The sequence below is a fragment of the Triturus cristatus genome, chromosome 6 (assembly GCF_964204655.1).
Source record: "Triturus cristatus chromosome 6, aTriCri1.1, whole genome shotgun sequence".
Lineage (NCBI taxonomy): Eukaryota > Metazoa > Chordata > Amphibia > Caudata > Salamandridae > Triturus > Triturus cristatus.
In genome coordinates, this window is record NC_140589.1 from 1,780,814,894 (window position 1) to 1,780,842,396 (window position 27,503).

General features: G+C 47.1%; 2 protein-coding genes and 1 long non-coding RNA gene across 6 annotated transcripts in view; 1 reads left to right on the forward strand and 2 right to left on the reverse strand.

The window, feature by feature from the left end:
- The window catches only part of EFR3B (EFR3 homolog B), a 1,026,989-nt gene that overhangs the window by 252,193 nt on the left and 747,293 nt on the right, over window positions 1–27,503 (forward strand). The window lies entirely within an intron of this gene.
- LOC146821991 (uncharacterized) overlaps window positions 1–27,503 on the reverse strand; it is a 358,608-nt gene that overhangs the window by 214,298 nt on the left and 116,807 nt on the right. Inside the window, exon 3 of one of the 3 annotated variants that reach the window (XR_014963217.1) lies at window positions 9,112–9,237. The exons of the other annotated variants lie outside the window; for them this stretch is intronic. The gene's annotated coding sequence lies outside the window, so the exon portion shown is untranslated. Of the gene's footprint in view, window positions 1–9,111; window positions 9,238–27,503 lie in introns of those variants that run through there. 3 annotated transcript variants of the gene reach the window in all.
- LOC146821992 (uncharacterized) lies at window positions 4,930–8,052 on the reverse strand. The gene is made up of 2 exons (XR_014963218.1): window positions 7,810–8,052; window positions 4,930–5,687 (listed from the first exon to the last, which is right to left on the reverse strand). It is a non-coding gene; the product is annotated as an uncharacterized LOC146821992 (long non-coding RNA).

Consider the following 27,503-nt stretch of genomic DNA (forward strand, 5'->3'; position numbering starts at 1 on the left):
TCTTCCCTAGGGGGGAGGGCAGGGTGGCTCCAATCAATGCTTGGTACTTGCGTGACCCCACTATTCGTGCCGACTTGGTCAAATCCTTACAGCGATATTTTGATGAGAATGTGGGGTCTGTCCCTTCGGCCATCTCCCTGTGGGAGGCTTTTAAGGTAGTTCTCAGAGGGGAGGCCCTCTCCTCTATCTCCCATGCCCGGAGGCGCGAGCGGGAGGAGGTAACCCGGGTGGAGGCCGAGATTGCGGAGCTGGAGGGTGACCTGGGGAGCGGGGTAACAGACGCCAAGTTGCATGTTCTGCACCTCAAGCAGGCGGCCTATAGGGCCCTCGTCACGGAGGCGGCCAGGGGCCTCAGTAGAGAGCAACAGGGGCGACTGTATGATGTGGGTGATAAGGCTGGTAAATTGATTGCGTGGTTGGACAAGAGGGAGAGAGCGAGTCGTGTGGTTCCTTTGATTGAGGGGATGGATGGTGTGCCTGTCACCGAGCCGGAAGCCATTGTCTCCTGCTTCGCGGATTACTTCCGCGAGGTGTACTCCCCGGTTTCTCCCTGCTCGGAGGAAGATTCCCATGCCCTGCTTCGGGACATCGCGCTGCCCTCCCTTACGGTGGAGGACAGGGATTTGTTGGACGCTCCTCCCACCTCGGACGAAATTGCCCTGGCTATTCGCTCGGTCGCATCCGGCAAGGCCATGGGCCCCAATGGTATCCCCATCGAGCTTTACAAGCTGCGACCGGATGTACTGGCGCCCCACCTGCGCGCCATGTTCCTGGCGGCCCACTCGCAGGGTTCCCTCCCGCCGGACCAGCGTCTGGCTACAATCGTGGTGATCCACAAGGAGGGGAGACCCCGTGAGCGGGTTACATCCTATAGGCCTATCTCGCTCTTGAACGCGGAACCCAAAATCCTCGCCAAGGTACTGGCCAACCGGCTGGTTGGCGTGGTGGGGGATTTGGTCCACCAAGACCAATCTGGCTTTATACCCCATCGCAACACGGCTCTTAATCTGCGACGCTTGCATGGGGTGCTCGCGCGTGTCCCGTTTGTGCGGGAGCCGGCCATCTTGGCGTCCTTGGACGCCACCATGGCGTTTGACACGCTTGAATGGCCATACATCTGGGCGATGCTGGCGAAATTTGGATTTGGACCGGGATTCATTAGCTGGGTCAAATTGTTGTATTCGGGCCCATTGGCGCAGGTGGTGGTGAATGGGCGAGTCTCGGCCCCCTTTGTGCTGGGGCGGGGCACGCGTCAGGGTTGCCCCTTGTCACCGCTCCTGTTTGCATTGGCCTTGGAGCCCTTGGCGGAGTGGCTGCGGTGGCACCCCTCCATCCGTGGTCTCCGCTGGACCCCCGAGCATGAGGACCGCGTGTCCCTCTACGCCGATGATATCCTTTTGTATCTCGCCTCCCCGCGTAACTCGCTGATTGTCCTGGTTGATGTTCTGCGCTCCTTCGGTCATAACTCAGGCCTTGTCATCAACTGGGCGAAATCCTGCGTGTATGTGCTCTCCGGGGAGGCTCCGGCCCTACCACGGGACTGCCCGATCCAGATTGCCTCCCAGGGGTTCCGGTACCTGGGTATATATATTACTCTAGACCCGGAGGCCCGCTACGAGCGGAACTTGCTACCCCCCCTCCAGCGCTTGCGGGAGGACGTTGCGCGCTGGCGGCGTCTTCCGCTTTCGCCGCTTGGCCGAGCGGCCTTGTTTAAGATGATGTCCTTGCCGCGCTTTCTGTATGCGCTTCAGAACACTATGGACTTGGTTCCGGCGCGCTACTTCCGTGAGGTGGAGAGCCTGCAGCGGCGCCTGTTCTGGGACGGGAGGCCGCGTATTGCTCTGGCTAAATTGACGCTCCCGTGGTACGATGGGGGGGTTGCCCTCCCGGACATTAAACGGTATTACTGGGCCTCCCAGCTAGCTGCGATTAATCATGGCCTTTACGGGCCCGCCCTGAACCCGGCATTTGAAATGGACAAGATGCTCCTGCCCGGTGGCGACTACAATCGAGCGCTCTACTCTGGCGCGCCCGACTCCTGTCTGACGGGACCGACGCGTGTCATGGTGCGTGTCTGGCACGCGGCTAATGCAGCGATGGGGTGGAAGGACCGTTTGACCCGGGCGACGCCGCTATATGCGTCTGAGAGGTTGGGCTCCCTGTGGACATCGAAGGGCTTCGAGAAGTGGGACACGATCGGAATCAGCACAGTGGGAGACCTCTGGACAAGGGGTGGATTTAAAACTTTTGAGACGCTGCGGACGGAATTTCAGCTGCAAGGCAGTGAGTACTTTCGGTACTTACAAGTCCGCCACGCGCTGGGCTCCGTCTTCCCTGATGTCGCGTCCATTCCGGAGTCTTCCCCCCTGGAGGACAGAGTGCTGGATGGCCATGTCCCAGACAGCACGGTCTCCCTTATATATAAAAAACTGATCAACGACAGATCGTGCCTGCTGACTAGTCTCCGCGAGGCCTGGGTTGCCGACGGGCTGGAACTGGACGACGAGGACTGGATTTCCGCGGTGGCCTCTCCGAAGGAGGTGGCCATCCCGGCTCGCCTTCGCTTCGTCCAGCTTAAGATCCTCCACCGGGTTTACGTGACGGGGCCAAGGCTTCTACGTATGGGCTTTGTTGGTGACGGATTGTGTAAGCGTGGCTGTGGTGCCTTGGCAACTTTCATGCATATTCTGTGGGAATGCCCACAGGTGGAGCGATTCTGGCGTGGTGTGCATGAGGTCCTGCGTGTGGTGACGCGTGTTGCGCTGTTGCCTGAAGCGAGGAGATGCTTGCTGAATGTGTGGGAACCAAATGACTATTCGGTCCCGCAGACGCGGTGGGTGACTCTGGGATACATGATAGCTAAGCGTGACATTGCTCAATTGTGGGGATCCCAGAGACCCCCGGCGGTGTCGGCCTGGAAAGAACACATGGATTGGTGTATGTTTCGTGAAAAGGTGGTGTATGTTGCGAGGGGTAAGCCTGGGGCGTGGGTGAAAATCTGGGGCCCCTGGAACGCCTATCGCGGGGGTATTTGTGAGCCGCCACTGCTACCGGCCGCCTCACCGGCTCCGTCCCCTTAGCCGACCCCCTCCCCCAGCCGCGGGCATGTGGTTCCCCTGTCCCTGATCTATTCCCGTTCCCCTCTTCAGAGTTTGGCTGCTGGTTGGGATCCCCCACTTAAGGAGCACGTGCCGTCACTTTGGATGGCGGGTTGCCTTGCGGGTGTGGTTTTTTGTGTTGTTCTGTTTGGAAAAAGGAAACCGTATTGTGGGCTTGGAGTTATGGGGCCTGCGCTATTGATATCTCCTGATTTACCGATCTGCACCGCCAAGAGACTCTTACTGTAGGTATGTCATATGCTTCTGCCACTCTAGCGGCCGGCCGGATGGTTGTAGGCCCATACTTGTAACCTCTTTTAACATGTAATAAACGGTTTCAAAAAAAAAAAAAAAACATTGCAAGTGAATCTGCCATTTACCAGCCACTAAGAAGTCAAGGAGTGAGTAGGTTCAGTTCTCAACCAAGATACATTTTCTGGGTGCAGGTGTTTCCTTGTTGCACAGGTGTCACAGTAGAACTAGCATTTGCAATGCAGTAGGTCTCACATTTGTGTAAGTTAGAACTATTTGTGTTGTAAATGACGATGTGTTTCACTTGTGAATTTTTTTGCAGTGGAGTTATTTAAAGAAAATAAGTGCACGTTGTCCTGTGGTGTTTATATAGTGAGATTGTACACTAAATATGGAACGACTGTGTTTTTCTATATTTTCTCCCAAAAAACCTATTCACTTACCCTAATTGTTAACCAGTCTGCACCACTCATATTTATTAGGCTGCTAAAAACACCAGCTCCAGGAAATACGTTTTAGCTTTACGTTTTAATGTTTTAGAGGAAACATAAATTGAGGGTACTGGGCGCTGCAGTAAGCTTGGCATTGTTGCACAACTGTCAATAAAAGGTATTTATTCGCCTTACCTATAAAAATGGGCATAGTTTAAAGTCCAAAGCGGAGAGGTTGCAGAAGAAGTCCTGCAGGAGCAGATATTTCTTAGACTGCTACGTGCTGCCGCCTTTAGAAGCCATCACGATAGGGACAAGCTGAGGAGAGCTTTAGCGAGAGAAACAGTGACCTGCTTGGGCTTCCATCAGATGCAGGCAACTCAAGTAGGGAACGTGAGCACTGGAGCAGGAAGCGGAAACGTAAGCCAAAATGTCAAACAGCAGTGACGCTAATCACCCCAGCTCCAGTTGGAGGACACGTCCCCAGCTGTAAACACTGATAAAGGACACTTAGATCAAGTTGGGCAAGCCGCGCTGCAGCCACTATTGTGAAAGCTGAATGGCGGCGTGTCGTGCTGCTAAAATGTAAACAAGATTTTGCGAGGCTGAAAAAATACATAAAATATAGTGTGGTGCCGCTCTGCTTTCAAAAAAATGTCAGGCATGCCGCGCTGCTTTAAAACAAATATGTTGTGTGCAGTCGCAAGATCGAGTTGGGCGAGCCGCTGCTCCAGCGGAAAGGGCAATTTACATATCCTCCCTGCATCACAGACCCGTCATCACACTAACTCATTAATACACGCATTCATTGCTGGGGCCCATAACACCAACACTCATACGACTTTGCCTCGCATCTGCACACAGGAGGAAAGAAGCGCTGGACATGTGGGGGTACCTTATTACCTATAGGAGGAACATTCTTTACATTATATACACAATATCTCTTAGTACCGATAGACTACTAACTTTAGCATCAAGGCACTCCACCACTTGGTCGATGGACCAATTAGTTGGACTGGCTAATGGTGATTTAGAACCAGCTAAAACACATTTAAAGCCTCTGAACCTTTAATCAATACCTTATTAAAGAATCACAAACTTATTTTTCTGTTAATAAATGTTTAGTTTATCTAATTAATTCACCTTCATTGGCATAGTCAGCATTTAATCAAATCAGAATTTTCAATAAACATTTGGCACAAATTAGCATGACAATTATATTTACCTAATTTCTGATATTGGTGACCATTTCCCCGAAACCTGTCAGCCCTGCATAAATCAAATCAGTTCTGGTGTAATCGTCCAATCAAATGCAGGCTAAGACCCAAATTAGCCCGGAGAAAAAGTTATTTTTGCTCGGCACGACACAGTCCCAAAGGAATCCAAAGGACCAGACAATCGTGCAAGCAAATCGACCAACGGAGATTCAGATCGCACTTCTGGAACGCATTCTCTCCCTCTTGCACTAGCAACTACTACCCTCTTCTAAGCTCCCTTTTTATAATAAATTCTAGGATAACCTGCAACAATTTCTAAAAGTGTAAGGCTCTGATTGGCTAAGCTACTAAAATTTGTAATTTTGGACGTGGTTCTCAGAGTTTCTTGGTTCTCATGGAATTGAATATGTCATCCTTTAGTTTGTACAGTTGTCATGTGAAAGGTTCCGAATATCAATATGCAGACCTCTGAGGAAACGTTGCAATTGTCTTTTCTGTCATTCATACTAGTTGAGTTTTGGCAGTCCTCCACGTTCCTATTCTTGACGAGGAACACTGTGCCCTAATCGGAAAACGCCTGGACATCTTCAGAGCCATCCGAGTCTGCGCAGTAGATATCGCGCTCACACGAAGGTGGCCACTTCTGAACTCCATTTTGAATATTACGGCCTAGTAGGCCCGAATGCCACCTTAAGCAAAACAAACAAAAAAAGTAATAAATATACGAAAATGAAGATTCTAATGTTTAAACCGACACTAATCCCAACATATATTAGTATTTTCCTAGTTTATAGCAACATTTAAAGCAATAATACTCACCTTTCCGCAATACCAGGAACGTAAACCATTACAAAGCAACTTACATCATGCAATTTCTATCACAGCACATTCTACAGTTAATATGCGTACCACAATTAATCATTAGAATTATTTGCCATGCAATTAGCATTTAGTCCCTCGTGTAATTCGTGTTTATTAAGGTGCAGGGTTGATTAATGTTAACACTCAAAATAGTTAATACAAGTTAATATTTAGAAGAGTTATGTAATTAGTATTTTATCATGCAAAATAGAGAAGGTATACAAAGTTTCGTATTACCTGCTCCACCAATCCCCACAAATCCCACTAAATTTTATGGACATGAATCCTCAGTTCTCTTACATTTGGTTACGTCACATCATTGTTTCCCCCATCTCATCCTCTCTTGTTTTCTTATACATATTTTCTTTCCATTCTTCCAGTTCATTTTTCTCCCATTTCTCTTTCCTTTGGTTATTTCTCTCTTTTCTTGGCAACTTCTCTTTTTATTTTATTTTGTAACTTTCTTCTTTTTATACATGCACATCCTAATCTCAAAATTAATACTAGTATTACCACACAAGTCACTGGAATTAGAATCCAACCTACAAACGAACTACCTAATTTTATTAAGAAGCTTTTTATAGTAGAAAACCCTTTACCAATCTTTTCCCAAACAGTTTCAACCTCCAATGGAACGATTTCCTCATGCAAGTCTGTTATATTCTTAATATATTTTTTTTAAATCTTGACTCTCGTCAGGAATATAAGTACAACAATGTTGCACTTTCAGCATTCCACAGACTCCTCCCTCTTTTGCCAAAATAATATCAAGGGCAAGTCGATTTTGCATCACCATGGCTCTCATGGCAACCATTTCGGTATTTACCAGTAAGAACCCTCCAACAGTGCTTGTCGATAAGCGATCCACTACTGTAGACAATTTTATGTGCATTCAGAGATATTCCAACGGTTGGTATCAGTGCTCCAAAAATATCCCCTACAATTTCTGACCAACTTTCCCTCCTCCTACGTGTTAGTTGTCTACCTATCTCATGCGCACCATCATTTTCCCTTCTCACATGAAATATCTTTGGGAAGACCAGGCCTAAGTAACATGTGCCATATCAACGGTCCAGCAACCGGGGATAGGCTTTACTCCCGCAGATAAAATATAATCCAGGGAATACCGGATCGTTTCCTCCTTTAAATCCCCATCCTCCCATGATTCTATATGTATCATGGCATTCACTCGCACCTATAAAATAATTATCATACACAGTTTAATTTCTTCTGATACACAATTTCCCTCTCTGAGGCCAATCTAAAGCCATAGCCAGACTGGTTTCTTCCTTTTAAATGTTTTTCTTTTTCCACGTCCCAAACTGTCTTCTCTCCTTTTCCCTCAGGTATCTTTCTTTGCATCTTAATTCTCCTCTCTTCCACCATGTCCAAGAAGCTCTTTTCTTCCTTCCTCAGACTACAAGTAAGATTATTCTTAAACACTGCTTCTAAAGTCAATTCTCTAATTTTTAAGAAATATTCACCTAGAGTCTTACCAGGTTTTATCTTATTCAATTCAGGAACTACAGGTACTTGTGAGAAAATGTTATCTACATCAGAGAAATAGTATTCTAATTTCCCTGTTTTATAAAACAAGCTTGCTAACACACTACAGGTTATTCCATATGTCACAGGAAGGTGGTGATATGTAACACCTTCTGACACCGATGCATGTAATTGCATGCAAACATAACAATCTCTAACGTCCATAGTTTTTACATATTCATACAATAACTTTGAAAAAACATTATTAGAAAAATCTGTTATAGACCTATCTTTATGCAGATCAGTTCTGTCTATCAATCTAGATGCATGAGTATCATGAATCTTTTCTATATGAGTCTTGTTCTCCGTATGACCCTCTACCGTTTCGAACGTTACTTTAAATGAAATTATTAAAGCCAATACACTCCACAGAAGCATTAGTAATCCTGTACAACAACAACACACCTTGCACCATCTTCGAAGGAACACACATGTAGATTTTCTACCTTCTGTGTTTGCCATTTCGGAAATGACCAGTGTCTTTTGACTTAGCTTCTTTTATTCTCAATTAACTTTGTCTAAACCCAAGGTTCTATGCGCCTACTTGGTTCTTTTCGGTTATATGTCTTGTCCGGCAATTCAATCTCTTCTGCGACTTCTTCTTGTCGTTTCAGTTTGGCATTCGATCGTCTTTTACCTTGTTTTCACAATTTTGGTTCAGAATTTCCTGAACATCCGTCCCTTCTCTGATATCAGACAAGATAACTCTCAGGATTTCCGAATCTTCTTCCTCTTCAACCACTTCCGGTACAGTCACCCCTAGGCTTTCTTGGCTGTCTGCTTCCTCTTGAACTTCAGGAAGTGCCACATACGTCCATTCCAGTGATTTATACTTCTGGTTGGGTCTCTTAATTCGTTTTTCTTTCTTCAAGTGTATCTGATCAGTGTCTTCTGCTTTCTCTTGACTAGACACTTCATTCACTTGTTCTGCTTTAGATGGTTTCACTCTTGTCAATCGATACCTCAGTCTTTTTATTTTGTTTGGCCAAATTTCTTCTTTTGTTGGCCTTTTCAACTTGTTTCCCTTTTCACCTCGCTCGGTTTTCCAAGCTCTCTTCCTCAAGACTCGTCCTTCTTGTACTTCTCCTTCACTTTCCTCAGATTCGGTCTCAGTATGACTTTTACCTTCTTTTGACTTTTCCTCTACAACTTCCTGTTCTCTGTCTACAGTTGCCCCTCCTCGTGTTTCTTCCACGCAATCTTCCTGCTGACTAACTGTCCCTTCTTCTACCTGGATGTGTGTTTTCCCTGTACCTCCTCGGGGTCTTCCGCAACAATCTTACCCTCACTCCCTGTATCTAATTCCTCACCTTCTACTTCTGTGACGTCAGGTGGAATTTCTCTCGTACTTGCATATGGAGCTTCTTTATCAAGAATTTCCTTGACAGTCTCTTCAATTATTTCTTTTACGTTTTCCTGTACTCTCACGTATTCAGTGTCTGACTCGGAGCTAGTATCAGAAATCTCCAATCGTCTCTTTAATGGCAAGTTCTCTGGTTCTGTAAATTGGCTTGGTTCGAACTCTTCCTTTCTCGGAGTTGGTCTTGCTCTTGTTTCTTCTGAGTCTGACTCGGAACTGGTATCGGATTCTCCCAAATATTCTTCTTCAGGTCTATTCACTGGACTAGGGATTCCAAGAGTATGACTCGCATGAATCCAATTCTTTACTCTGGCACATTTCACAGCCGTCGTCGTGGTCAAAATCACTTGCCGTGTTTTTCCCCAACGTGGGACCAGACAATTTCTTCTTCTATGCACTTCGATTCTCACCCAGTCTCCTGGACTGATATCATGAGCTGGCTTCTTTTCAAGGGTGGTTGCATCCGATCCAACCTGATGAAACACAGAATGAACGAAATCAGCCAACCCCTTGCAATAATCCAACACAAAGTCATCAGATATAGGCAGCAGTTTGTTGACAGGAATGAAAACATGTCTCATCGCTCTACCCATAACAATTTCATGGGGACTCAGTCCAGTATTTCTATCAGGAATAGATCTAATAGTCATGAGCACTAGAGGCAAGACATCAGGCCATTTTAAACCTGTGGCCAAACACATTTTTCATAATCTGTTTTTAATGGTGCCATTCATCTGTTCCACCACTACAGAAGCCTCTGGACGGTAGGCACAATACAGTTTCTGTTGTACATTTAATGCTTCACAAATCAATTTTATGATTTCATTTTCAAAACGCTTTCCTCTATCTGACTCGATCGTAACTGGGAAACCAAATCTAGGAATAAACTCTCTCAATAGGAGTTTTGCTACTGTAACCCCATCACTCCTTCTGGTTGGGTACGCCTCTACCCATCGTGAAAACAGACAAACAACCACTAGGACATATCTTAGCCAATTACATGGGGGCATTTCAATGAAATCAATCTGCATTCTGGTGAAAGGACCTCTCTCCCGTCCTATTGTTCCCAAACTCACCACTGTTTTTCTTCCTGGATTGTATTGCTGACATATGAGACATCTTTGACAAAGGCTCTCAGCTACAAGCCGAAACTTGGCATTATACCATGTCTGTTTGAAAAGTCTGATGATAGCATCTCTTCCTACATGTGCCTGTACATGGTACATCCGTGCCATGGTAGAGACCATGCCATCAGGCATGACTGGTCTTCCATTCCGATAAACCCAAACTCGGTCTGCCTCTCGGGGTGCGCATCCTGATTTTATCCAGTTTCTTTTCCTCATCTCCTGCCTCTTCCTGTAACTGCCTCACCTCTTCCCACGTATTCACAGTGTTAGTAAAAAGTAAGGGACATGAGTTCATTTCCTTTTCCCCGTTTCGATTGACCGAATTCTGGTTGCGCGCACAATATTGCGCTATGTCATTTGCGAATTCATTTCCCGCCGAAACGTAATCAGCATTCTTCGAATGGGCAGCGCATTTTACTACTGCCAATTGCTTAGGCAGCTGTATTGCCTCAAGTAACTTCCTAAACACTTCAGCATTCCTTATAGGAGTTCCACTCGATGTCAAGAACCCTCTTTGGGACCAGATTTGCCCAAAGTCATGCGCAACTCCGAATCCATACTGACTATTAGTAATCACAGTGACTCTCAGATTCTTTCCCAAGTTGCATGCTCTTGTTATCGCACACAGTTCAGCAACCTGAGCTGATCTCACTCCTTTCAGACAAGACGCCTCCAATACAGCAGCTACAGTACACACTACGTATGCTGAACTCAAAATTCCTTCTTCGGTTCTCAAACATGACCCATCCACAAACATCACATAGTCACTTTCTTTCAGAGGCACATCTTTTATGTCAGGACGCAGCTTGGTGCAAAAGTCAAACCCTTCAAAAAAAATAATGATGCACGTCATCCTTCACTTCCACATTTACAGCATCAGGCAACAAAGTTGAGGGGTTTACATTGAGACACCTCACAAGGCTCACATTCGTTGCACCCAAAATGACTTTCTCATACTTAGTTAGATGACTATGCGTCATAAATTGGGTGCGGCTCATTGTTAAAAGGATCACCACATCATGAGGTACAAACACTCTCACAGGATATCCCATCACAATTCCTTCACTCTGTTCCAAGCACAGGTAGCAGCCGCTGCTTTCAAACAACCAGGCAACGCCACAGCTACAGGATCTAGTACAGCCGAAAAATATGCAATTGGTCGTCTCAATTTTCCATGTTTCTGTACTAACACAGAAAGTGCACATCCATTTCTCTCACTACAATAGAGCTCAAACTCTTTTACATAGTCAGGCGTTCCAAGAGCTGGGGCTTCACACAAGCTGTCTCTTAATTGTTTAAAAGCCCTCATTTCTTCCTTGTTCAATTCAAGGGGGTCTTTCACATCACTCTTCGTCAATCGCACCAAAGGTTTTGCAATCAGTGGAAAGTTGCTAATCCACGGACGCCAGTATCCAACCTTTCAAAGAAACATTCTCACTTCTCTTTGAGTCATTGGTGCTCTCATTCCCTTTATTATTCTGATCCTGTCTGCAGTCACTTTTCTCAAACCTTTCTCAATTTTATGGCCTAAATATTGCACTTCCTTTTGGCAAAATTGTAATTTCGATGGGGATACTTTAAGTCCTCCATCCGCCAAATGATTCAACAATGCAACTGTATCTACCACACAGGCTTCTCGTGTTCTCGATGCCACCAGTAGGTCATCGATGAATTGCACTAGTACTGAGCTTTCGGGCATTTTTAAATCTTCCAGGGATTTCTTTAGAATCTGATTAAATATCGGTGGGCTTTCTGTATACCCCTGTGGGATTCGGCACCATGCCAAAGTACATTAGCCGAACTGGAACGCAAACTTTTTTTGGCTGTCAGGGTGCAATGGGATGGAAAAGAAAGCATGACACAGGTCAATGACCGTATACCATTCTGCATCATGGGGAATCTGGTATAGGATCACTGAAGGGGTTGGTACAATGGGACAACATGGTACAACAATGTTATTCACTTTTCTCAGGTCTTGCACTATCCTGAAAGTTCCGTTAGGTTTTTTCAAACCCATGATTGGTGAATTACATGGACTGCTCATTATCTTTCTCAAAATACCTTGTTCAATCATTTTGTCTATTATAGGAGTCACTCCTGCAATTATTTCAGGTGTCAATTTATACTGGGGAATATTCTGGTAACGTATTCCTTCTTTTACAGTTATCTTTACAGGGTCTACATTGCTCATCAATCCCATATCCTCTTCTGTGAAATCCCATACCTCGGGTTTCACTGTTTTTTCAATTCCTGAGGCAATTCTTCTGGGTTAAATCAAACAAATGCCTCAGTAACTTCAGGTTCCATATTGGCCATGGTCATTTTATACAGTACATCTTCATCAGGAGTTTCAAAAGCTATGCCATCCGGAGTACAGAAAATCGTGCAGTTCATCTTACACAACAAATCTCACCCTAACAAATTTACAGGGCTGGTATCGCACACGATAAAGAGGTGCATGTCAGAAAATTTCCCTATGTTAACTTCAACAGGTTCAGTAAGATATGTCTTTATCTGTCTGTTTGAGACTCCAACTACTTGGATTGTGTCATCCGAGAGAGGAAGATTTTTGACGTCAGGTGATCTAACAGTCGAACGAGTAGCACCAGTATCTACTAGGAAAGTAATATTTTCATCATTTACCTTTCCATCCACAAAAGGGCCTGTCTGGTCTACCTCTAGAGTTGCGCCAAGTACGCACTCTTCTTCCTCTCCTCGGCACAGTCAATAACTCTCTTCTGACTCACTCTCATCGCGTTGCAGCCAATACTGCGAAACAGCACTAGCGCACGGTAGCTTTGTTACCTGTTCCTCGGTGTAGAATCCTGTCTCATTACTGTATCTCTGAGGGTTTACGCTCTGTGGAAAAGGTGGCTTTGGCACCTGACACTGTTGGGCAACAACCTGCTGCGGTCGACAACTCACCTCATTCTGCACCTGTGGATTCAATGATGCATTATCGCCATTAGCACTTGGGGGCAATTTACACTCTGATTTCCATTTCCAATACCCTACCTTTCCGCAGTTATGACATGGCCACTTCTTTTTGGCTTCGTCTAAACTAATCTGTCCCTTTCCTTTTTCAATATTAGGTTTTTGTCTCACATGACCCATACCATTTGCTTGTTCAATCAGCTGGGCTTCCAGCCTTCCCGCTACCTTAACCTGAGCCCACATGGCCTTCTCTTTTAGCTTGCGTTGCTTTGCTTCAATTTCGTCACTAAAATATTTTGCATATCTCAGTACTTCATCTATCTTTTTATTTTGCCAATCTACTGTATGTTGTTTAATCATTTCGCTTACCTCAGGTCTCAATCCATACACAAACAGATATACAAAATGACTTAAATCCTTCTCACTCAATTTCTCATCACCACTGTATTGCTTAAAAGCCAATAGCAATCTCTCATAATAGGCATGTACAGATTCTTTTACTTCCTGGTGAGTTCTATCATTTTTTACCCAATCAGTTTCTTTCGGAGGTACTTTATTTTTCAAAAAGGTAATTACCTGTTCATACTTTTCCATTACTTCTGGATCAGGGGCGCCTGTTTTAGGATCCCTAGGATATTCTTGGGTGGGCCAATCTACTGTGATTTTACATTCCGCCCATAGATTTGCCGGCACAATTATATCGAACAGACCATTCAAATCTATCCACAGTACTTTTGATAATTAGACAAATCTTTCTACCTGTCGGCACCACTCCACAGGCTTCTCGCGGAGTCTGGGAAAATCAGTTGTAAATGATCAACTGTCCTGTCTAGTCTAAGGAACATGCACATACCCCTCTCCTGGGATCTCCCTCATGGGACATTCTGTTACCACTGTCTACTTTTCTCTTACTGGGAATGCTGAAAAGGTCTGATCTGTTGCCTCATCTCTTTTTCGAAACCACCTGCTTTTCCATCCATCTACATCACCCCATTTCCTTACTAAGGCAATCAGTTCTTTAATTTGAGTTAACCTTCCTGCAGTATTTAAATTTTCAATATCCTTTTCAGAGAAATCTACTCTATATGGTTTCTGTAGTGTTCTTATTTTCTCAAAGTCGATACCCATTTCGCTTGCTGTCTCTTCCAATTTTTCATGCAAACTTCTCGTTCTCCAAGTTATACTTTTACAAAGGAACATTAACTCTTCGTCCTGATATGCTTTTAATTTTTCAGTTGGAATAGTCCCTACTATTAATTCCTCCAGTGTTATTTTTAACTTTGCAATATCTAAAGGTTGAGGTTCTGTATCTTTTCGCTGTAAACTCCTTAACCAGTCGCTCAATTCATCAGAAGTGGGACCTACATGAACTGTTTCATTTCTTATTCGCTCTATACTTCTTTCTGGGGTCTCTGGTGCCGATTATGTTGTCATCAGCGTCTTACTTGCCGGACTTTAATTCATTGTCAGATTTTTAGGAGTACTTAACCCTGAGGTTCCTACTACTTTTCCCCATGGATTTTCTCCCGATTCTCTTTTTCCCGTCTCGATTGGTTTGTTACTATGGTACGGAACTGTTAAACAATGCTCGCTATCGTTCTGTTTATCAAAGACAGGCATTACTGGTCCTATAGTTACAGGTACCGTTACGGCTTAATGCGAAGTGGGTCGCACACCGCTCGTCATACTAGCAAATAGCCCCATAGGATTCTGGAGGATGTAGTGACAGCGGCGGGTACACCTATGCCACGAGTAAAAAGTTTAAAATGCCATCCCTGGACACGTGTTTCGAGGTAATTGCCTCTCGTCAGCAGGGAGCAGGTACGTATGCGGGGTGCTGTAGACTGCCAAAAATTATCAGGTATAGTACCTCTCACGGCGCGCGGGTGCGGGATCCGGGCTCGTCAACCCATAGCTCAGGGAGCTTTAAATACAAAATGCGAAGTGGGTCGCACACCGCTCGTCATACTAGCAAATAGCCCCATAGGATTCTGGAGGATGTAGTGACAGCGGCGGGTACACCTATGCCACGAGTAAAAAGTTTAAAATGCCATCCCTGGACACGTGTTTCGAGGTAATTGCCTCTCGTCAGCAGGGAGCAGGTACGTATGCGGGGTGCTGTAGACTGCCAAAAATTATCAGGTATAGTACCTCTCACGGCGCGCGGGTGCGGGATCCGGGCTCGTCAACCCATAGCTCAGGGAGCTTTAAATACAAAATGCGAAGTGGGTCGCACACCGCTCGTCATACTAGCAAATAGCCCCATAGGATTCTGGAGGATGTAGTGACAGCGGCGGGTACACCTATGCCACGAGTAAAAAGTTTAAAATGCCATCCCTGGACACGTGTTTCGAGGTAATTGCCTCTCGTCAGCAGGGAGCAGGTACGTATGCGGGGTGCTGTAGACTGCCAAAAATTATCAGGTATAGTACCTCTCACGGCGCGCGGGTGCGGGATCCGGGCTCGTCAACCCATAGCTCAGGGAGCTTTAAATACAAAATGCGAAGTGGGTCGCACACCGCTCGTCATACTAGCAAATAGCCCCATAGGATTCTGGAGGATGTAGTGACAGCGGCGGGTACACCTATGCCACGAGTAAAAAGTTTAAAATGCCATCCCTGGACACGTGTTTCGAGGTAATTGCCTCTCGTCAGCAGGGAGCAGGTACGTATGCGGGGTGCTGTAGACTGCCAAAAATTATCAGGTATAGTACCTCTCACGGCGCGCGGGTGCGGGATCCGGGCTCGTCAACCCATAGCTCAGGGAGCTTTAAATACAAAATGCGAAGTGGGTCGCACACCGCTCGTCATACTAGCAAATAGCCCCATAGGATTCTGGAGGATGTAGTGACAGCGGCGGGTACACCTATGCCACGAGTAAAAAGTTTAAAATGCCATCCCTGGACACGTGTTTCGAGGTAATTGCCTCTCGTCAGCAGGGAGCAGGTACGTATGCGGGGTGCTGTAGACTGCCAAAAATTATCAGGTATAGTACCTCTCACGGCGCGCGGGTGCGGGATCCGGGCTCGTCAACCCATAGCTCAGGGAGCTTTAAATACAAAATGCGAAGTGGGTCGCACACCGCTCGTCATACTAGCAAATAGCCCCATAGGATTCTGGAGGATGTAGTGACAGCGGCGGGTACACCTATGCCACGAGTAAAAAGTTTAAAATGCCATCCCTGGACACGTGTTTCGAGGTAATTGCCTCTCGTCAGCAGGGAGCAGGTACGTATGCGGGGTGCTGTAGACTGCCAAAAATTATCAGGTATAGTACCTCTCACGGCGCGCGGGTGCGGGATCCGGGCTCGTCAACCCATAGCTCAGGGAGCTTTAAATACAAAATGCGAAGTGGGTCGCACACCGCTCGTCATACTAGCAAATAGCCCCATAGGATTCTGGAGGATGTAGTGACAGCGGCGGGTACACCTATGCCACGAGTAAAAAGTTTAAAATGCCATCCCTGGACACGTGTTTCGAGGTAATTGCCTCTCGTCAGCAGGGAGCAGGTACGTATGCGGGGTGCTGTAGACTGCCAAAAATTATCAGGTATAGTACCTCTCACGGCGCGCGGGTGCGGGATCCGGGCTCGTCAACCCATAGCTCAGGGAGCTTTAAATACAAAATGCGAAGTGGGTCGCACACCGCTCGTCATACTAGCAAATAGCCCCATAGGATTCTGGAGGATGTAGTGACAGCGGCGGGTACACCTATGCCACGAGTAAAAAGTTTAAAATGCCATCCCTGGACACGTGTTTCGAGGTAATTGCCTCTCGTCAGCAGGGAGCAGGTACGTATGCGGGGTGCTGTAGACTGCCAAAAATTATCAGGTATAGTACCTCTCACGGCGCGCGGGTGCGGGATCCGGGCTCGTCAACCCATAGCTCAGGGAGCTTTAAATACAAAATGCGAAGTGGGTCGCACACCGCTCGTCATACTAGCAAATAGCCCCATAGGATTCTGGAGGATGTAGTGACAGCGGCGGGTACACCTATGCCACGAGTAAAAAGTTTAAAATGCCATCCCTGGACACGTGTTTCGAGGTAATTGCCTCTCGTCAGCAGGGAGCAGGTACGTATGCGGGGTGCTGTAGACTGCCAAAAATTATCAGGTATAGTACCTCTCACGGCGCGCGGGTGCGGGATCCGGGCTCGTCAACCCATAGCTCAGGGAGCTTTAAATACAAAATGCGAAGTGGGTCGCACACCGCTCGTCATACTAGCAAATAGCCCCATAGGATTCTGGAGGATGTAGTGACAGCGGCGGGTACACCTATGCCACGAGTAAAAAGTTTAAAATGCCATCCCTGGACACGTGTTTCGAGGTAATTGCCTCTCGTCAGCAGGGAGCAGGTACGTATGCGGGGTGCTGTAGACTGCCAAAAATTATCAGGTATAGTACCTCTCACGGCGCGCGGGTGCGGGATCCGGGCTCGTCAACCCATAGCTCAGGGAGCTTTAAATACAAAATGCGAAGTGGGTCGCACACCGCTCGTCATACTAGCAAATAGCCCCATAGGATTCTGGAGGATGTAGTGACAGCGGCGGGTACACCTATGCCACGAGTAAAAAGTTTAAAATGCCATCCCTGGACACGTGTTTCGAGGTAATTGCCTCTCGTCAGCAGGGAGCAGGTACGTATGCGGGGTGCTGTAGACTGCCAAAAATTATCAGGTATAGTACCTCTCACGGCGCGCGGGTGCGGGATCCGGGCTCGTCAACCCATAGCTCAGGGAGCTTTAAATACAAAATGCGAAGTGGGTCGCACACCGCTCGTCATACTAGCAAATAGCCCCATAGGATTCTGGAGGATGTAGTGACAGCGGCGGGTACACCTATGCCACGAGTAAAAAGTTTAAAATGCCATCCCTGGACACGTGTTTCGAGGTAATTGCCTCTCGTCAGCAGGGAGCAGGTACGTATGCGGGGTGCTGTAGACTGCCAAAAATTATCAGGTATAGTACCTCTCACGGCGCGCGGGTGCGGGATCCGGGCTCGTCAACCCATAGCTCAGGGAGCTTTAAATACAAAATGCGAAGTGGGTCGCACACCGCTCGTCATACTAGCAAATAGCCCCATAGGATTCTGGAGGATGTAGTGACAGCGGCGGGTACACCTATGCCACGAGTAAAAAGTTTAAAATGCCATCCCTGGACACGTGTTTCGAGGTAATTGCCTCTCGTCAGCAGGGAGCAGGTACGTATGCGGGGTGCTGTAGACTGCCAAAAATTATCAGGTATAGTACCTCTCACGGCGCGCGGGTGCGGGATCCGGGCTCGTCAACCCATAGCTCAGGGAGCTTTAAATACAAAATGCGAAGTGGGTCGCACACCGCTCGTCATACTAGCAAATAGCCCCATAGGATTCTGGAGGATGTAGTGACAGCGGCGGGTACACCTATGCCACGAGTAAAAAGTTTAAAATGCCATCCCTGGACACGTGTTTCGAGGTAATTGCCTCTCGTCAGCAGGGAGCAGGTACGTATGCGGGGTGCTGTAGACTGCCAAAAATTATCAGGTATAGTACCTCTCACGGCGCGCGGGTGCGGGATCCGGGCTCGTCAACCCATAGCTCAGGGAGCTTTAAATACAAAATGCGAAGTGGGTCGCACACCGCTCGTCATACTAGCAAATAGCCCCATAGGATTCTGGAGGATGTAGTGACAGCGGCGGGTACACCTATGCCACGAGTAAAAAGTTTAAAATGCCATCCCTGGACACGTGTTTCGAGGTAATTGCCTCTCGTCAGCAGGGAGCAGGTACGTATGCGGGGTGCTGTAGACTGCCAAAAATTATCAGGTATAGTACCTCTCACGGCGCGCGGGTGCGGGATCCGGGCTCGTCAACCCATAGCTCAGGGAGCTTTAAATACAAAATGCGAAGTGGGTCGCACACCGCTCGTCATACTAGCAAATAGCCCCATAGGATTCTGGAGGATGTAGTGACAGCGGCGGGTACACCTATGCCACGAGTAAAAAGTTTAAAATGCCATCCCTGGACACGTGTTTCGAGGTAATTGCCTCTCGTCAGCAGGGAGCAGGTACGTATGCGGGGTGCTGTAGACTGCCAAAAATTATCAGGTATAGTACCTCTCACGGCGCGCGGGTGCGGGATCCGGGCTCGTCAACCCATAGCTCAGGGAGCTTTAAATACAAAATGCGAAGTGGGTCGCACACCGCTCGTCATACTAGCAAATAGCCCCATAGGATTCTGGAGGATGTAGTGACAGCGGCGGGTACACCTATGCCACGAGTAAAAAGTTTAAAATGCCATCCCTGGACACGTGTTTCGAGGTAATTGCCTCTCGTCAGCAGGGAGCAGGTACGTATGCGGGGTGCTGTAGACTGCCAAAAATTATCAGGTATAGTACCTCTCACGGCGCGCGGGTGCGGGATCCGGGCTCGTCAACCCATAGCTCAGGGAGCTTTAAATACAAAATGCGAAGTGGGTCGCACACCGCTCGTCATACTAGCAAATAGCCCCATAGGATTCTGGAGGATGTAGTGACAGCGGCGGGTACACCTATGCCACGAGTAAAAAGTTTAAAATGCCATCCCTGGACACGTGTTTCGAGGTAATTGCCTCTCGTCAGCAGGGAGCAGGTACGTATGCGGGGTGCTGTAGACTGCCAAAAATTATCAGGTATAGTACCTCTCACGGCGCGCGGGTGCGGGATCCGGGCTCGTCAACCCATAGCTCAGGGAGCTTTAAATACAAAATGCGAAGTGGGTCGCACACCGCTCGTCATACTAGCAAATAGCCCCATAGGATTCTGGAGGATGTAGTGACAGCGGCGGGTACACCTATGCCACGAGTAAAAAGTTTAAAATGCCATCCCTGGACACGTGTTTCGAGGTAATTGCCTCTCGTCAGCAGGGAGCAGGTACGTATGCGGGGTGCTGTAGACTGCCAAAAATTATCAGGTATAGTACCTCTCACGGCGCGCGGGTGCGGGATCCGGGCTCGTCAACCCATAGCTCAGGGAGCTTTAAATACAAAATGCGAAGTGGGTCGCACACCGCTCGTCATACTAGCAAATAGCCCCATAGGATTCTGGAGGATGTAGTGACAGCGGCGGGTACACCTATGCCACGAGTAAAAAGTTTAAAATGCCATCCCTGGACACGTGTTTCGAGGTAATTGCCTCTCGTCAGCAGGGAGCAGGTACGTATGCGGGGTGCTGTAGACTGCCAAAAATTATCAGGTATAGTACCTCTCACGGCGCGCGGGTGCGGGATCCGGGCTCGTCAACCCATAGCTCAGGGAGCTTTAAATACAAAATGCGAAGTGGGTCGCACACCGCTCGTCATACTAGCAAATAGCCCCATAGGATTCTGGAGGATGTAGTGACAGCGGCGGGTACACCTATGCCACGAGTAAAAAGTTTAAAATGCCATCCCTGGACACGTGTTTCGAGGTAATTGCCTCTCGTCAGCAGGGAGCAGGTACGTATGCGGGGTGCTGTAGACTGCCAAAAATTATCAGGTATAGTACCTCTCACGGCGCGCGGGTGCGGGATCCGGGCTCGTCAACCCATAGCTCAGGGAGCTTTAAATACAAAATGCGAAGTGGGTCGCACACCGCTCGTCATACTAGCAAATAGCCCCATAGGATTCTGGAGGATGTAGTGACAGCGGCGGGTACACCTATGCCACGAGTAAAAAGTTTAAAATGCCATCCCTGGACACGTGTTTCGAGGTAATTGCCTCTCGTCAGCAGGGAGCAGGTACGTATGCGGGGTGCTGTAGACTGCCAAAAATTATCAGGTATAGTACCTCTCACGGCGCGCGGGTGCGGGATCCGGGCTCGTCAACCCATAGCTCAGGGAGCTTTAAATACAAAATGCGAAGTGGGTCGCACATTATATTTCTATATACTCGTGGCGTAGGCGTACTCACCGTAGCCACTACACTATCCAGAATCCTTTGGGGTTATTTGCAGCATGACGAGCAGTGTCGCGACCCATTTACGTAAATTACTAATAGCTCATTCGAGCGACTTTGGCTGACGAGCCCGGTGTCTGCACCTGCGCGCCTTGGAAGGTATTTTACCTATATATATGGCAGTCATCGGCACCCCGCATACCTACCTGCTCCCTGCTGACGAGAGGCAATTACCTCGAAACACGTGTCCAGGGATGGCATTATATTTCTATATACTCGTGGCGTAGGCGTACTCACCGTAGCCACTACACTATCCAGAATCCTTTGGGGTTATTTGCAGCATGACGAGCAGTGTCGCGACCCATTTACGTAAATTACTAATAGCTCATTCGAGCGACTTTGGCTGACGAGCCCGGTGTCTGCACCTGCGCGCCTTGGAAGGTATTTTACCTATATATATGGCAGTCATCGGCACCCCGCATACCTACCTGCTCCCTGCTGACGAGAGGCAATTACCTCGAAACACGTGTCCAGGGATGGCATTATATTTCTATATACTCGTGGCGTAGGCGTACTCACCGTAGCCACTACACTATCCAGAATCCTTTGGGGTTATTTGCAGCATGACGAGCAGTGTCGCGACCCATTTACGTAAATTACTAATAGCTCATTCGAGCGACTTTGGCTGACGAGCCCGGTGTCTGCACCTGCGCGCCTTGGAAGGTATTTTACCTATATATATGGCAGTCATCGGCACCCCGCATACCTACCTGCTCCCTGCTGACGAGAGGCAATTACCTCGAAACACGTGTCCAGGGATGGCATTATATTTCTATATACTCGTGGCGTAGGCGTACTCACCGTAGCCACTACACTATCCAGAATCCTTTGGGGTTATTTGCAGCATGACGAGCAGTGTCGCGACCCATTTACGTAAATTACTAATAGCTCATTCGAGCGACTTTGGCTGACGAGCCCGGTGTCTGCACCTGCGCGCCTTGGAAGGTATTTTACCTATATATATGGCAGTCATCGGCACCCCGCATACCTACCTGCTCCCTGCTGACGAGAGGCAATTACCTCGAAACACGTGTCCAGGGATGGCATTATATTTCTATATACTCGTGGCGTAGGCGTACTCACCGTAGCCACTACACTATCCAGAATCCTTTGGGGTTATTTGCAGCATGACGAGCAGTGTCGCGACCCATTTACGTAAATTACCGTTACGGCTTCTATATTTTTGGTTAATTCCCTAATGTTCTCAGTTAATTCCAGAGTAGTTCTAGCCAACTCAGCTGAATTCTCATTTACCATCCTAACAGGCTGTGCAATTTCAGATTCTCTAAAGGGATTATTTTTCCCTAAATCAGGTGGCGTTTGCTAAAAAGTTTTATTTCGTGGTGTTTCTGTTACTGGCGCACTCGGCGTCAGCAACGTGGAGTTTGGTTTGTACGGGGGAGGATTTTTATAAAACATATACTCGAGCACATCATCCTCCGACTCATTCACACCATACTTGTAACCTTCTGACCCTTTATTGTTTCTCTTTTCTGTACACTTCCTGCCACTAGTCTCTTGAGTGTTTCTCAACGGGAACATCCCATCAACCATGTGTCGGGATTCCCAGTTCCAGACCCGCAAAACCAGTATCCACGGGAGCGAAGAGAGTATCTAAACACTCCTGGAGGATATATTCACCCCTAGTCGCTAAGCTAATAGAGGGTAGGATGAAATCCTCAGTGAAGGAAGAGACCAAGAAGAACCACCAGAATGTCCGGTCGCACGAGGAACCACAGACGGGGTAAACCCGCATGAAATTAACAGAAGACACATAAGTTTCAGGAAACGTAAGGACAGAGATATAGACCTAGAAGATGTATGTGTAGTAAGGTATATGCTTTCCCAAACTCACCAAACCAATGTCAGTCCAGGGTAGTAATCAGGTCTCTCTAGATAAGAAGAGCCCAAGCTGTGGTGAGGTTGAATCTTTTCTGGGGAGCTCGTGTTCCGCACCAAGGCAAGCAAGAGAGTTAAACTAATCCCTCCTCACAAAGTCAGGCGACAAGAGTGTTCCATGGAGGGAATAGGGCAATCGCTCCTCAGTTAAATCGTGGTCCTCAATCTGGCAGGTCAAAAGTAAAATTAAAATAAACAGAAAGGACTGTCCTTGTCCAATTATCAGTTCGTTTCACACTGCTTTCCGGATTTAATTGTGTGCATTCCGTTACTGACGTTGTGAGAGCGCTTGCTCTAGAACTCGTAGGTGCACAAATGAAGTCTGTTTCTCTAAAGTAAAGAGCAGCGTGACTCCGCGCGTCCAGAATTCCACTGCGCTAATTTAGAGCGACCAAAGAAAGAAGTACTTTGAAGTGAATGAGCCGCTTCTCGCTCGTTCAAACCGAGCGCGTCGTAGCGCTTTTTCAAAATGTTAGCGCGTTATAGCGCGGCAACCCAACAATCCAAAACAAGTTTCAGCGCTCCCTCGCGCCTTTTTCTTGGAACTCCAGAACCAGCTTGACGATCGTAGGAAAGTCAGATGGGGAGAGAGGAGGCACTCTGCAGCGCGCCTTCACACGGCCGCTAGGAAGAAGGAAAGGCAGTTTCCAGCGCGTTCTCGGACTGCAGGTAGGCAGAAGGATTCACCACATCACGGGAAAGGCGTTGGCTGCATTTATACTATGAGAGGTCAGCTGACAAGGATTCAGGGCATTAAGGGAAAGCATACAGGGTGGTGACCATTATAATGCATTATGGGAGAGGTAGTTCTTTGAGTGTTGGTATTACCTAGTGAAACGATACAGGAAGCCTGGCGGTTGACAGTTCTCCCCCCCAACGGCCTACCCACAGGTCTGAGTTTAGAAGGGTATAATGCATGGAATCTTCTCACTAATACTGGAGCATGAATGTTCTCAACAGGTTCCCAAGTTCTGTCTTCAGGGGCATATCCCACCCAGTCAACTAGGTATTGTAATTTCCCTCTGTGTCTACGTGAATCTACAATACGCCGTACTTCATACTCTAGTTCACCTTCGATGGTGACAGGGGGAGGTTCAGTACAAGAAGGAGGGATAAAAGGTTTGAGCAGAGGAGTGTGAAAGACAGGGTGTATTTGCATGTCTGATGGTAGGTCTAGTTTCATAGCTACGGGGTTGATTACTCGTAGTATCGAGTATGGGCCCACATATCGGGGTTGCAGTTTTCGAGGTCCGGGGAGTTTCAGATTTCTGGTGGACAGCCAAACCTGATCTCCAGTCTTATAAACAGGAGCAGGACGTCTATGTTTGTCAGCGTATTTTTTCATGTATTGCTGAGCTTCATGTAACTCTTGTTTGGCTTGTTCCCATATGGACTGGAGCCGTTCATGGTGTTCAGTAACTGCGGGGACCTCTAACAACTCCGGTGGAAGGTGAAGGGGAAGAAACTTAGGATGACAACCTGTGACAAAGTAAAAGGGAGAAATTTTGGAACTGGAGTGCGTAGAATTATTATACGCGAACTCAGCTAAAGGGAGAGCTTGGACCCAATCAGGGGTAGTGGTGCTAATCAAACATCGAAGGAATTGTTCGAGGGTCTGATTGGTTCTCTCTGTCTGACCATCTGTTTGTGGTTGGTAAGCCGAAGAGAGTCGATGGTCGATATGTAATCTATTACACATGCCTTGCCAGAATTTGGATACGAACTGGGATCCTCTATCTGATACAATTATAGAGGGTAAGCCATGCAATTTGGCTACCTGTTCAATGAATACGTCTGTGAGATCTTTGGCCTTAGGGAGTTTTTTGAGCGGAATGAAATGAGCCATTTTGGATAACATATCCACAACTACCATGATGACTGTAAACCCTTTACTAGCTGGTAGGTCTGTGATGAAGTCCATACTGATAGAGGACCAAGGACAATCAGGGATAGGCAAAGGTTGTAACAGGCCAGCAGGAGCACAGTGCAGAGATTTCTGACGGGCACAGGTGGGACACGCTTTAACAAAACCGGTGACGTCTTGAGTCATACCCTTCCACCAGAACCATCTCTGACATGTTTGGAGTGTCTTTTCTCCACCCGGATGAGCTGCCATGGGTAAGGTGTGGCACCATTTCATGATCACGTTTCTTGTTTGTTCTGAGGGCAGAAATAGACGATTCTTGTGATAAAACAATCCGTTCACTATGGAGTTCAAAGAGTCTGACAACCATTCTTCGTGATTCAGCTTGAGTAACTCCTGTTCTAATATTCCAATAAAGGAGTCAGCATCAATATCTTGTCGCCCTGCCAGCGCTTTGATCTTACTGTCAGGGATGATAGGCACAGGGGTCTCTGCTATATGCCTGAGATCTCTCCCCAACCGTGACAGGGCATCTGCTTTTCCTTGTTTTACTCCTGGACGAAAGGTGATAACGAAATCATATTCGCTAAAAAAAGAAACCCATCTCATCTGTCTAGGGGTAAGGGCTCTCGCAGACCTAAAAAACTGCAAATTTCTATGGTCAGAATAGATAGTGATGGTATGAGGAGATCCCAACAGATAATGGCGCCAGTCTTGAAATGCCATCTTTATGGCCAAGAGTTCTCTTTCGCCTATTGCGTAGTTCTGTTCGGCTTGAGACAGTTTTTTCGAGAAGTAAGCTACTGGATGGAGGGCGCCTGACTTTACATCCCGTTGGGATAAAATTCCCCCCACTGCATATTGTGAGGCATCGGTCTCTACATAATACGGTTGTGTCTCATCGGCGTGTCTAATGATGGGCGCTGTAGAGAAACTGTTTTTTAGGTTGCGGAAGGTGGTGTCAGCAGCAGCGTCCCATTCAAACACAACCCCCTTCTTTAGTAATCTCGCTATGGGAGCAACTAGTTCAGAGAAGTGATATATAAAATGTCTATAGAAATGAGCGAATCCTAGAAAGGATTGCACCTCTTTCACTGTTTTAGGATTCTCCCACTTAGTTATAGCAGACACCTTGGTAGGATCCATATGGATTCCTTCAGGAGAGATAACAAACCCTAGGAAATCCACTTTCTGAGTGTGAAAGAGACATTTGTCCAATTTAGCGAACAAATGATTGTCCAGTAATCTCTGCAGTATCAGCCTTACGTGTTCCACGTGTTCATGTTCCGTTTGGGAATAGATGAGAAGATCGTCTATATACACGATGACAAAGAGGTCAAGATATTCCTGGAGTATCTCGTTTACGAAACACTGAAAAGCAGCAGGGGCATTGCATAAGCCAAACGGCATTACGCAGTATTCGTATAACCCGAACTTAGTGCGGAAGGCCGTCTTCCACTCATCTCCTTCTCGGATTAGATGATAAGCCCCTCGCAAATCAAGTTTAGTAAAGATCTTGGCCTTACGTACCTGGTCCAACAGGGTGGAGATAAGTGGAAGAGGGTATTTGTTTTTTACAGTCACTTTGTTAAGGGCTCGATAGTCCAGGCACGCTCTTAATCCTCCTTCCTTCTTGGGAATGAAGAAGAGAGGAGAGGATACGGGAGAGGTGGAATGACGGATGAAACCCTTTTTTAACATGTCCCGTAGGTACTCGTAGAGATACTTGGTCTCTGGTTCGGTTAAGGCGTATATTCTGCTGACCGGCAGATCCGCTCCAGGAATCAAATCGATTCTGCAATTATAGGCCCTGTGCGGGGGGGAGCGCTATAGCCTTTACATCATCGAAGACCCCAGCAAATTCGACATATTCAGAAGGCAAGCTCGGGGTATCAGACTTAGAGAGAGCGCAACACAAAGGGGAGCGCCACAGGGTAGTTTCCGGATAGCAATGTACGATGCAATAGGAGGACCGTAGCGTTACTTTCCTGGAAACCCAGTCTATGTTAGGATTATGTAGTTGAAGCCATGGTACACCAAGGATGGCTCCAAATGTAGGGGTGTCAATGAGGTCAAATGAAATAACCACAGAATGCCCATTGTCACATACCATTTTAAGATCAGGTGTGTGGTATGCTATCATACCAGAGGATAGCTCGGTTCCATCAACTGCTCTTACTCTTTCAGGTTGAGTCTTAGGGATGAACTCCAAACCAAGGGCCTTGGCTACTGTTATGTCCAAAAACTTAACTGTAGCCTCCGAATCGATCAGAATAGACATGGTTTTTCTGTGTTGGGAGGGCAAAATAAAGACAACTGTAATGGCAAAGTGTTTAGGCACCGGAGGCAAGGCGTTGGCTAAGGCGTGTGAGATCTGCAACGGTGATAGACTTGGAGGAGCGATCTCTAAACTCCCCAAGTCAGTTAGTTTTTCGCCGATACAGCAGCACCAGTTCTGACCACAGAAGTCCTGCAATTGATCTTGGGTCTAACAGGACATTCCCTAGCAAAGTGTCCGCCTTTGCCACAATAGAGGCACAAATTCTGCTTTCTTCTTTTCTCACGTTCCTCTGGGGATAAGGGACCTCTTACTGCGCCTATTTGCAGTGGTTCAGTGGGACCTTTGATATCTTTCTTTTCACTGCGTGCAAAGAAAAGACGAGGGTATTCTCCTTGGGTTTTTTCTCCTTTCCTTTCCATCAAACGATGGTCTAACTTGACCACTAGATCTATGTAGGAGGAACACTCCTCTGGGGGACCTACTATTTGAGACAGAATGTCCTTAAGCTCATGTCTTAGTCCTCTATAGAACAGAGAGGTTCTCTTCTCCTCAGGCCAGTGCGTCTCAGTAACTAACCGATTGAAGGTAGTAATGTATGTTAGTAGATCCTTAGAACCCTGCTTGAGATTGAGCAGTTCGTTGTCACTCGCCTGCATATAGGAGTGACGGGCAAACAAATTACGCATCCTATCTTT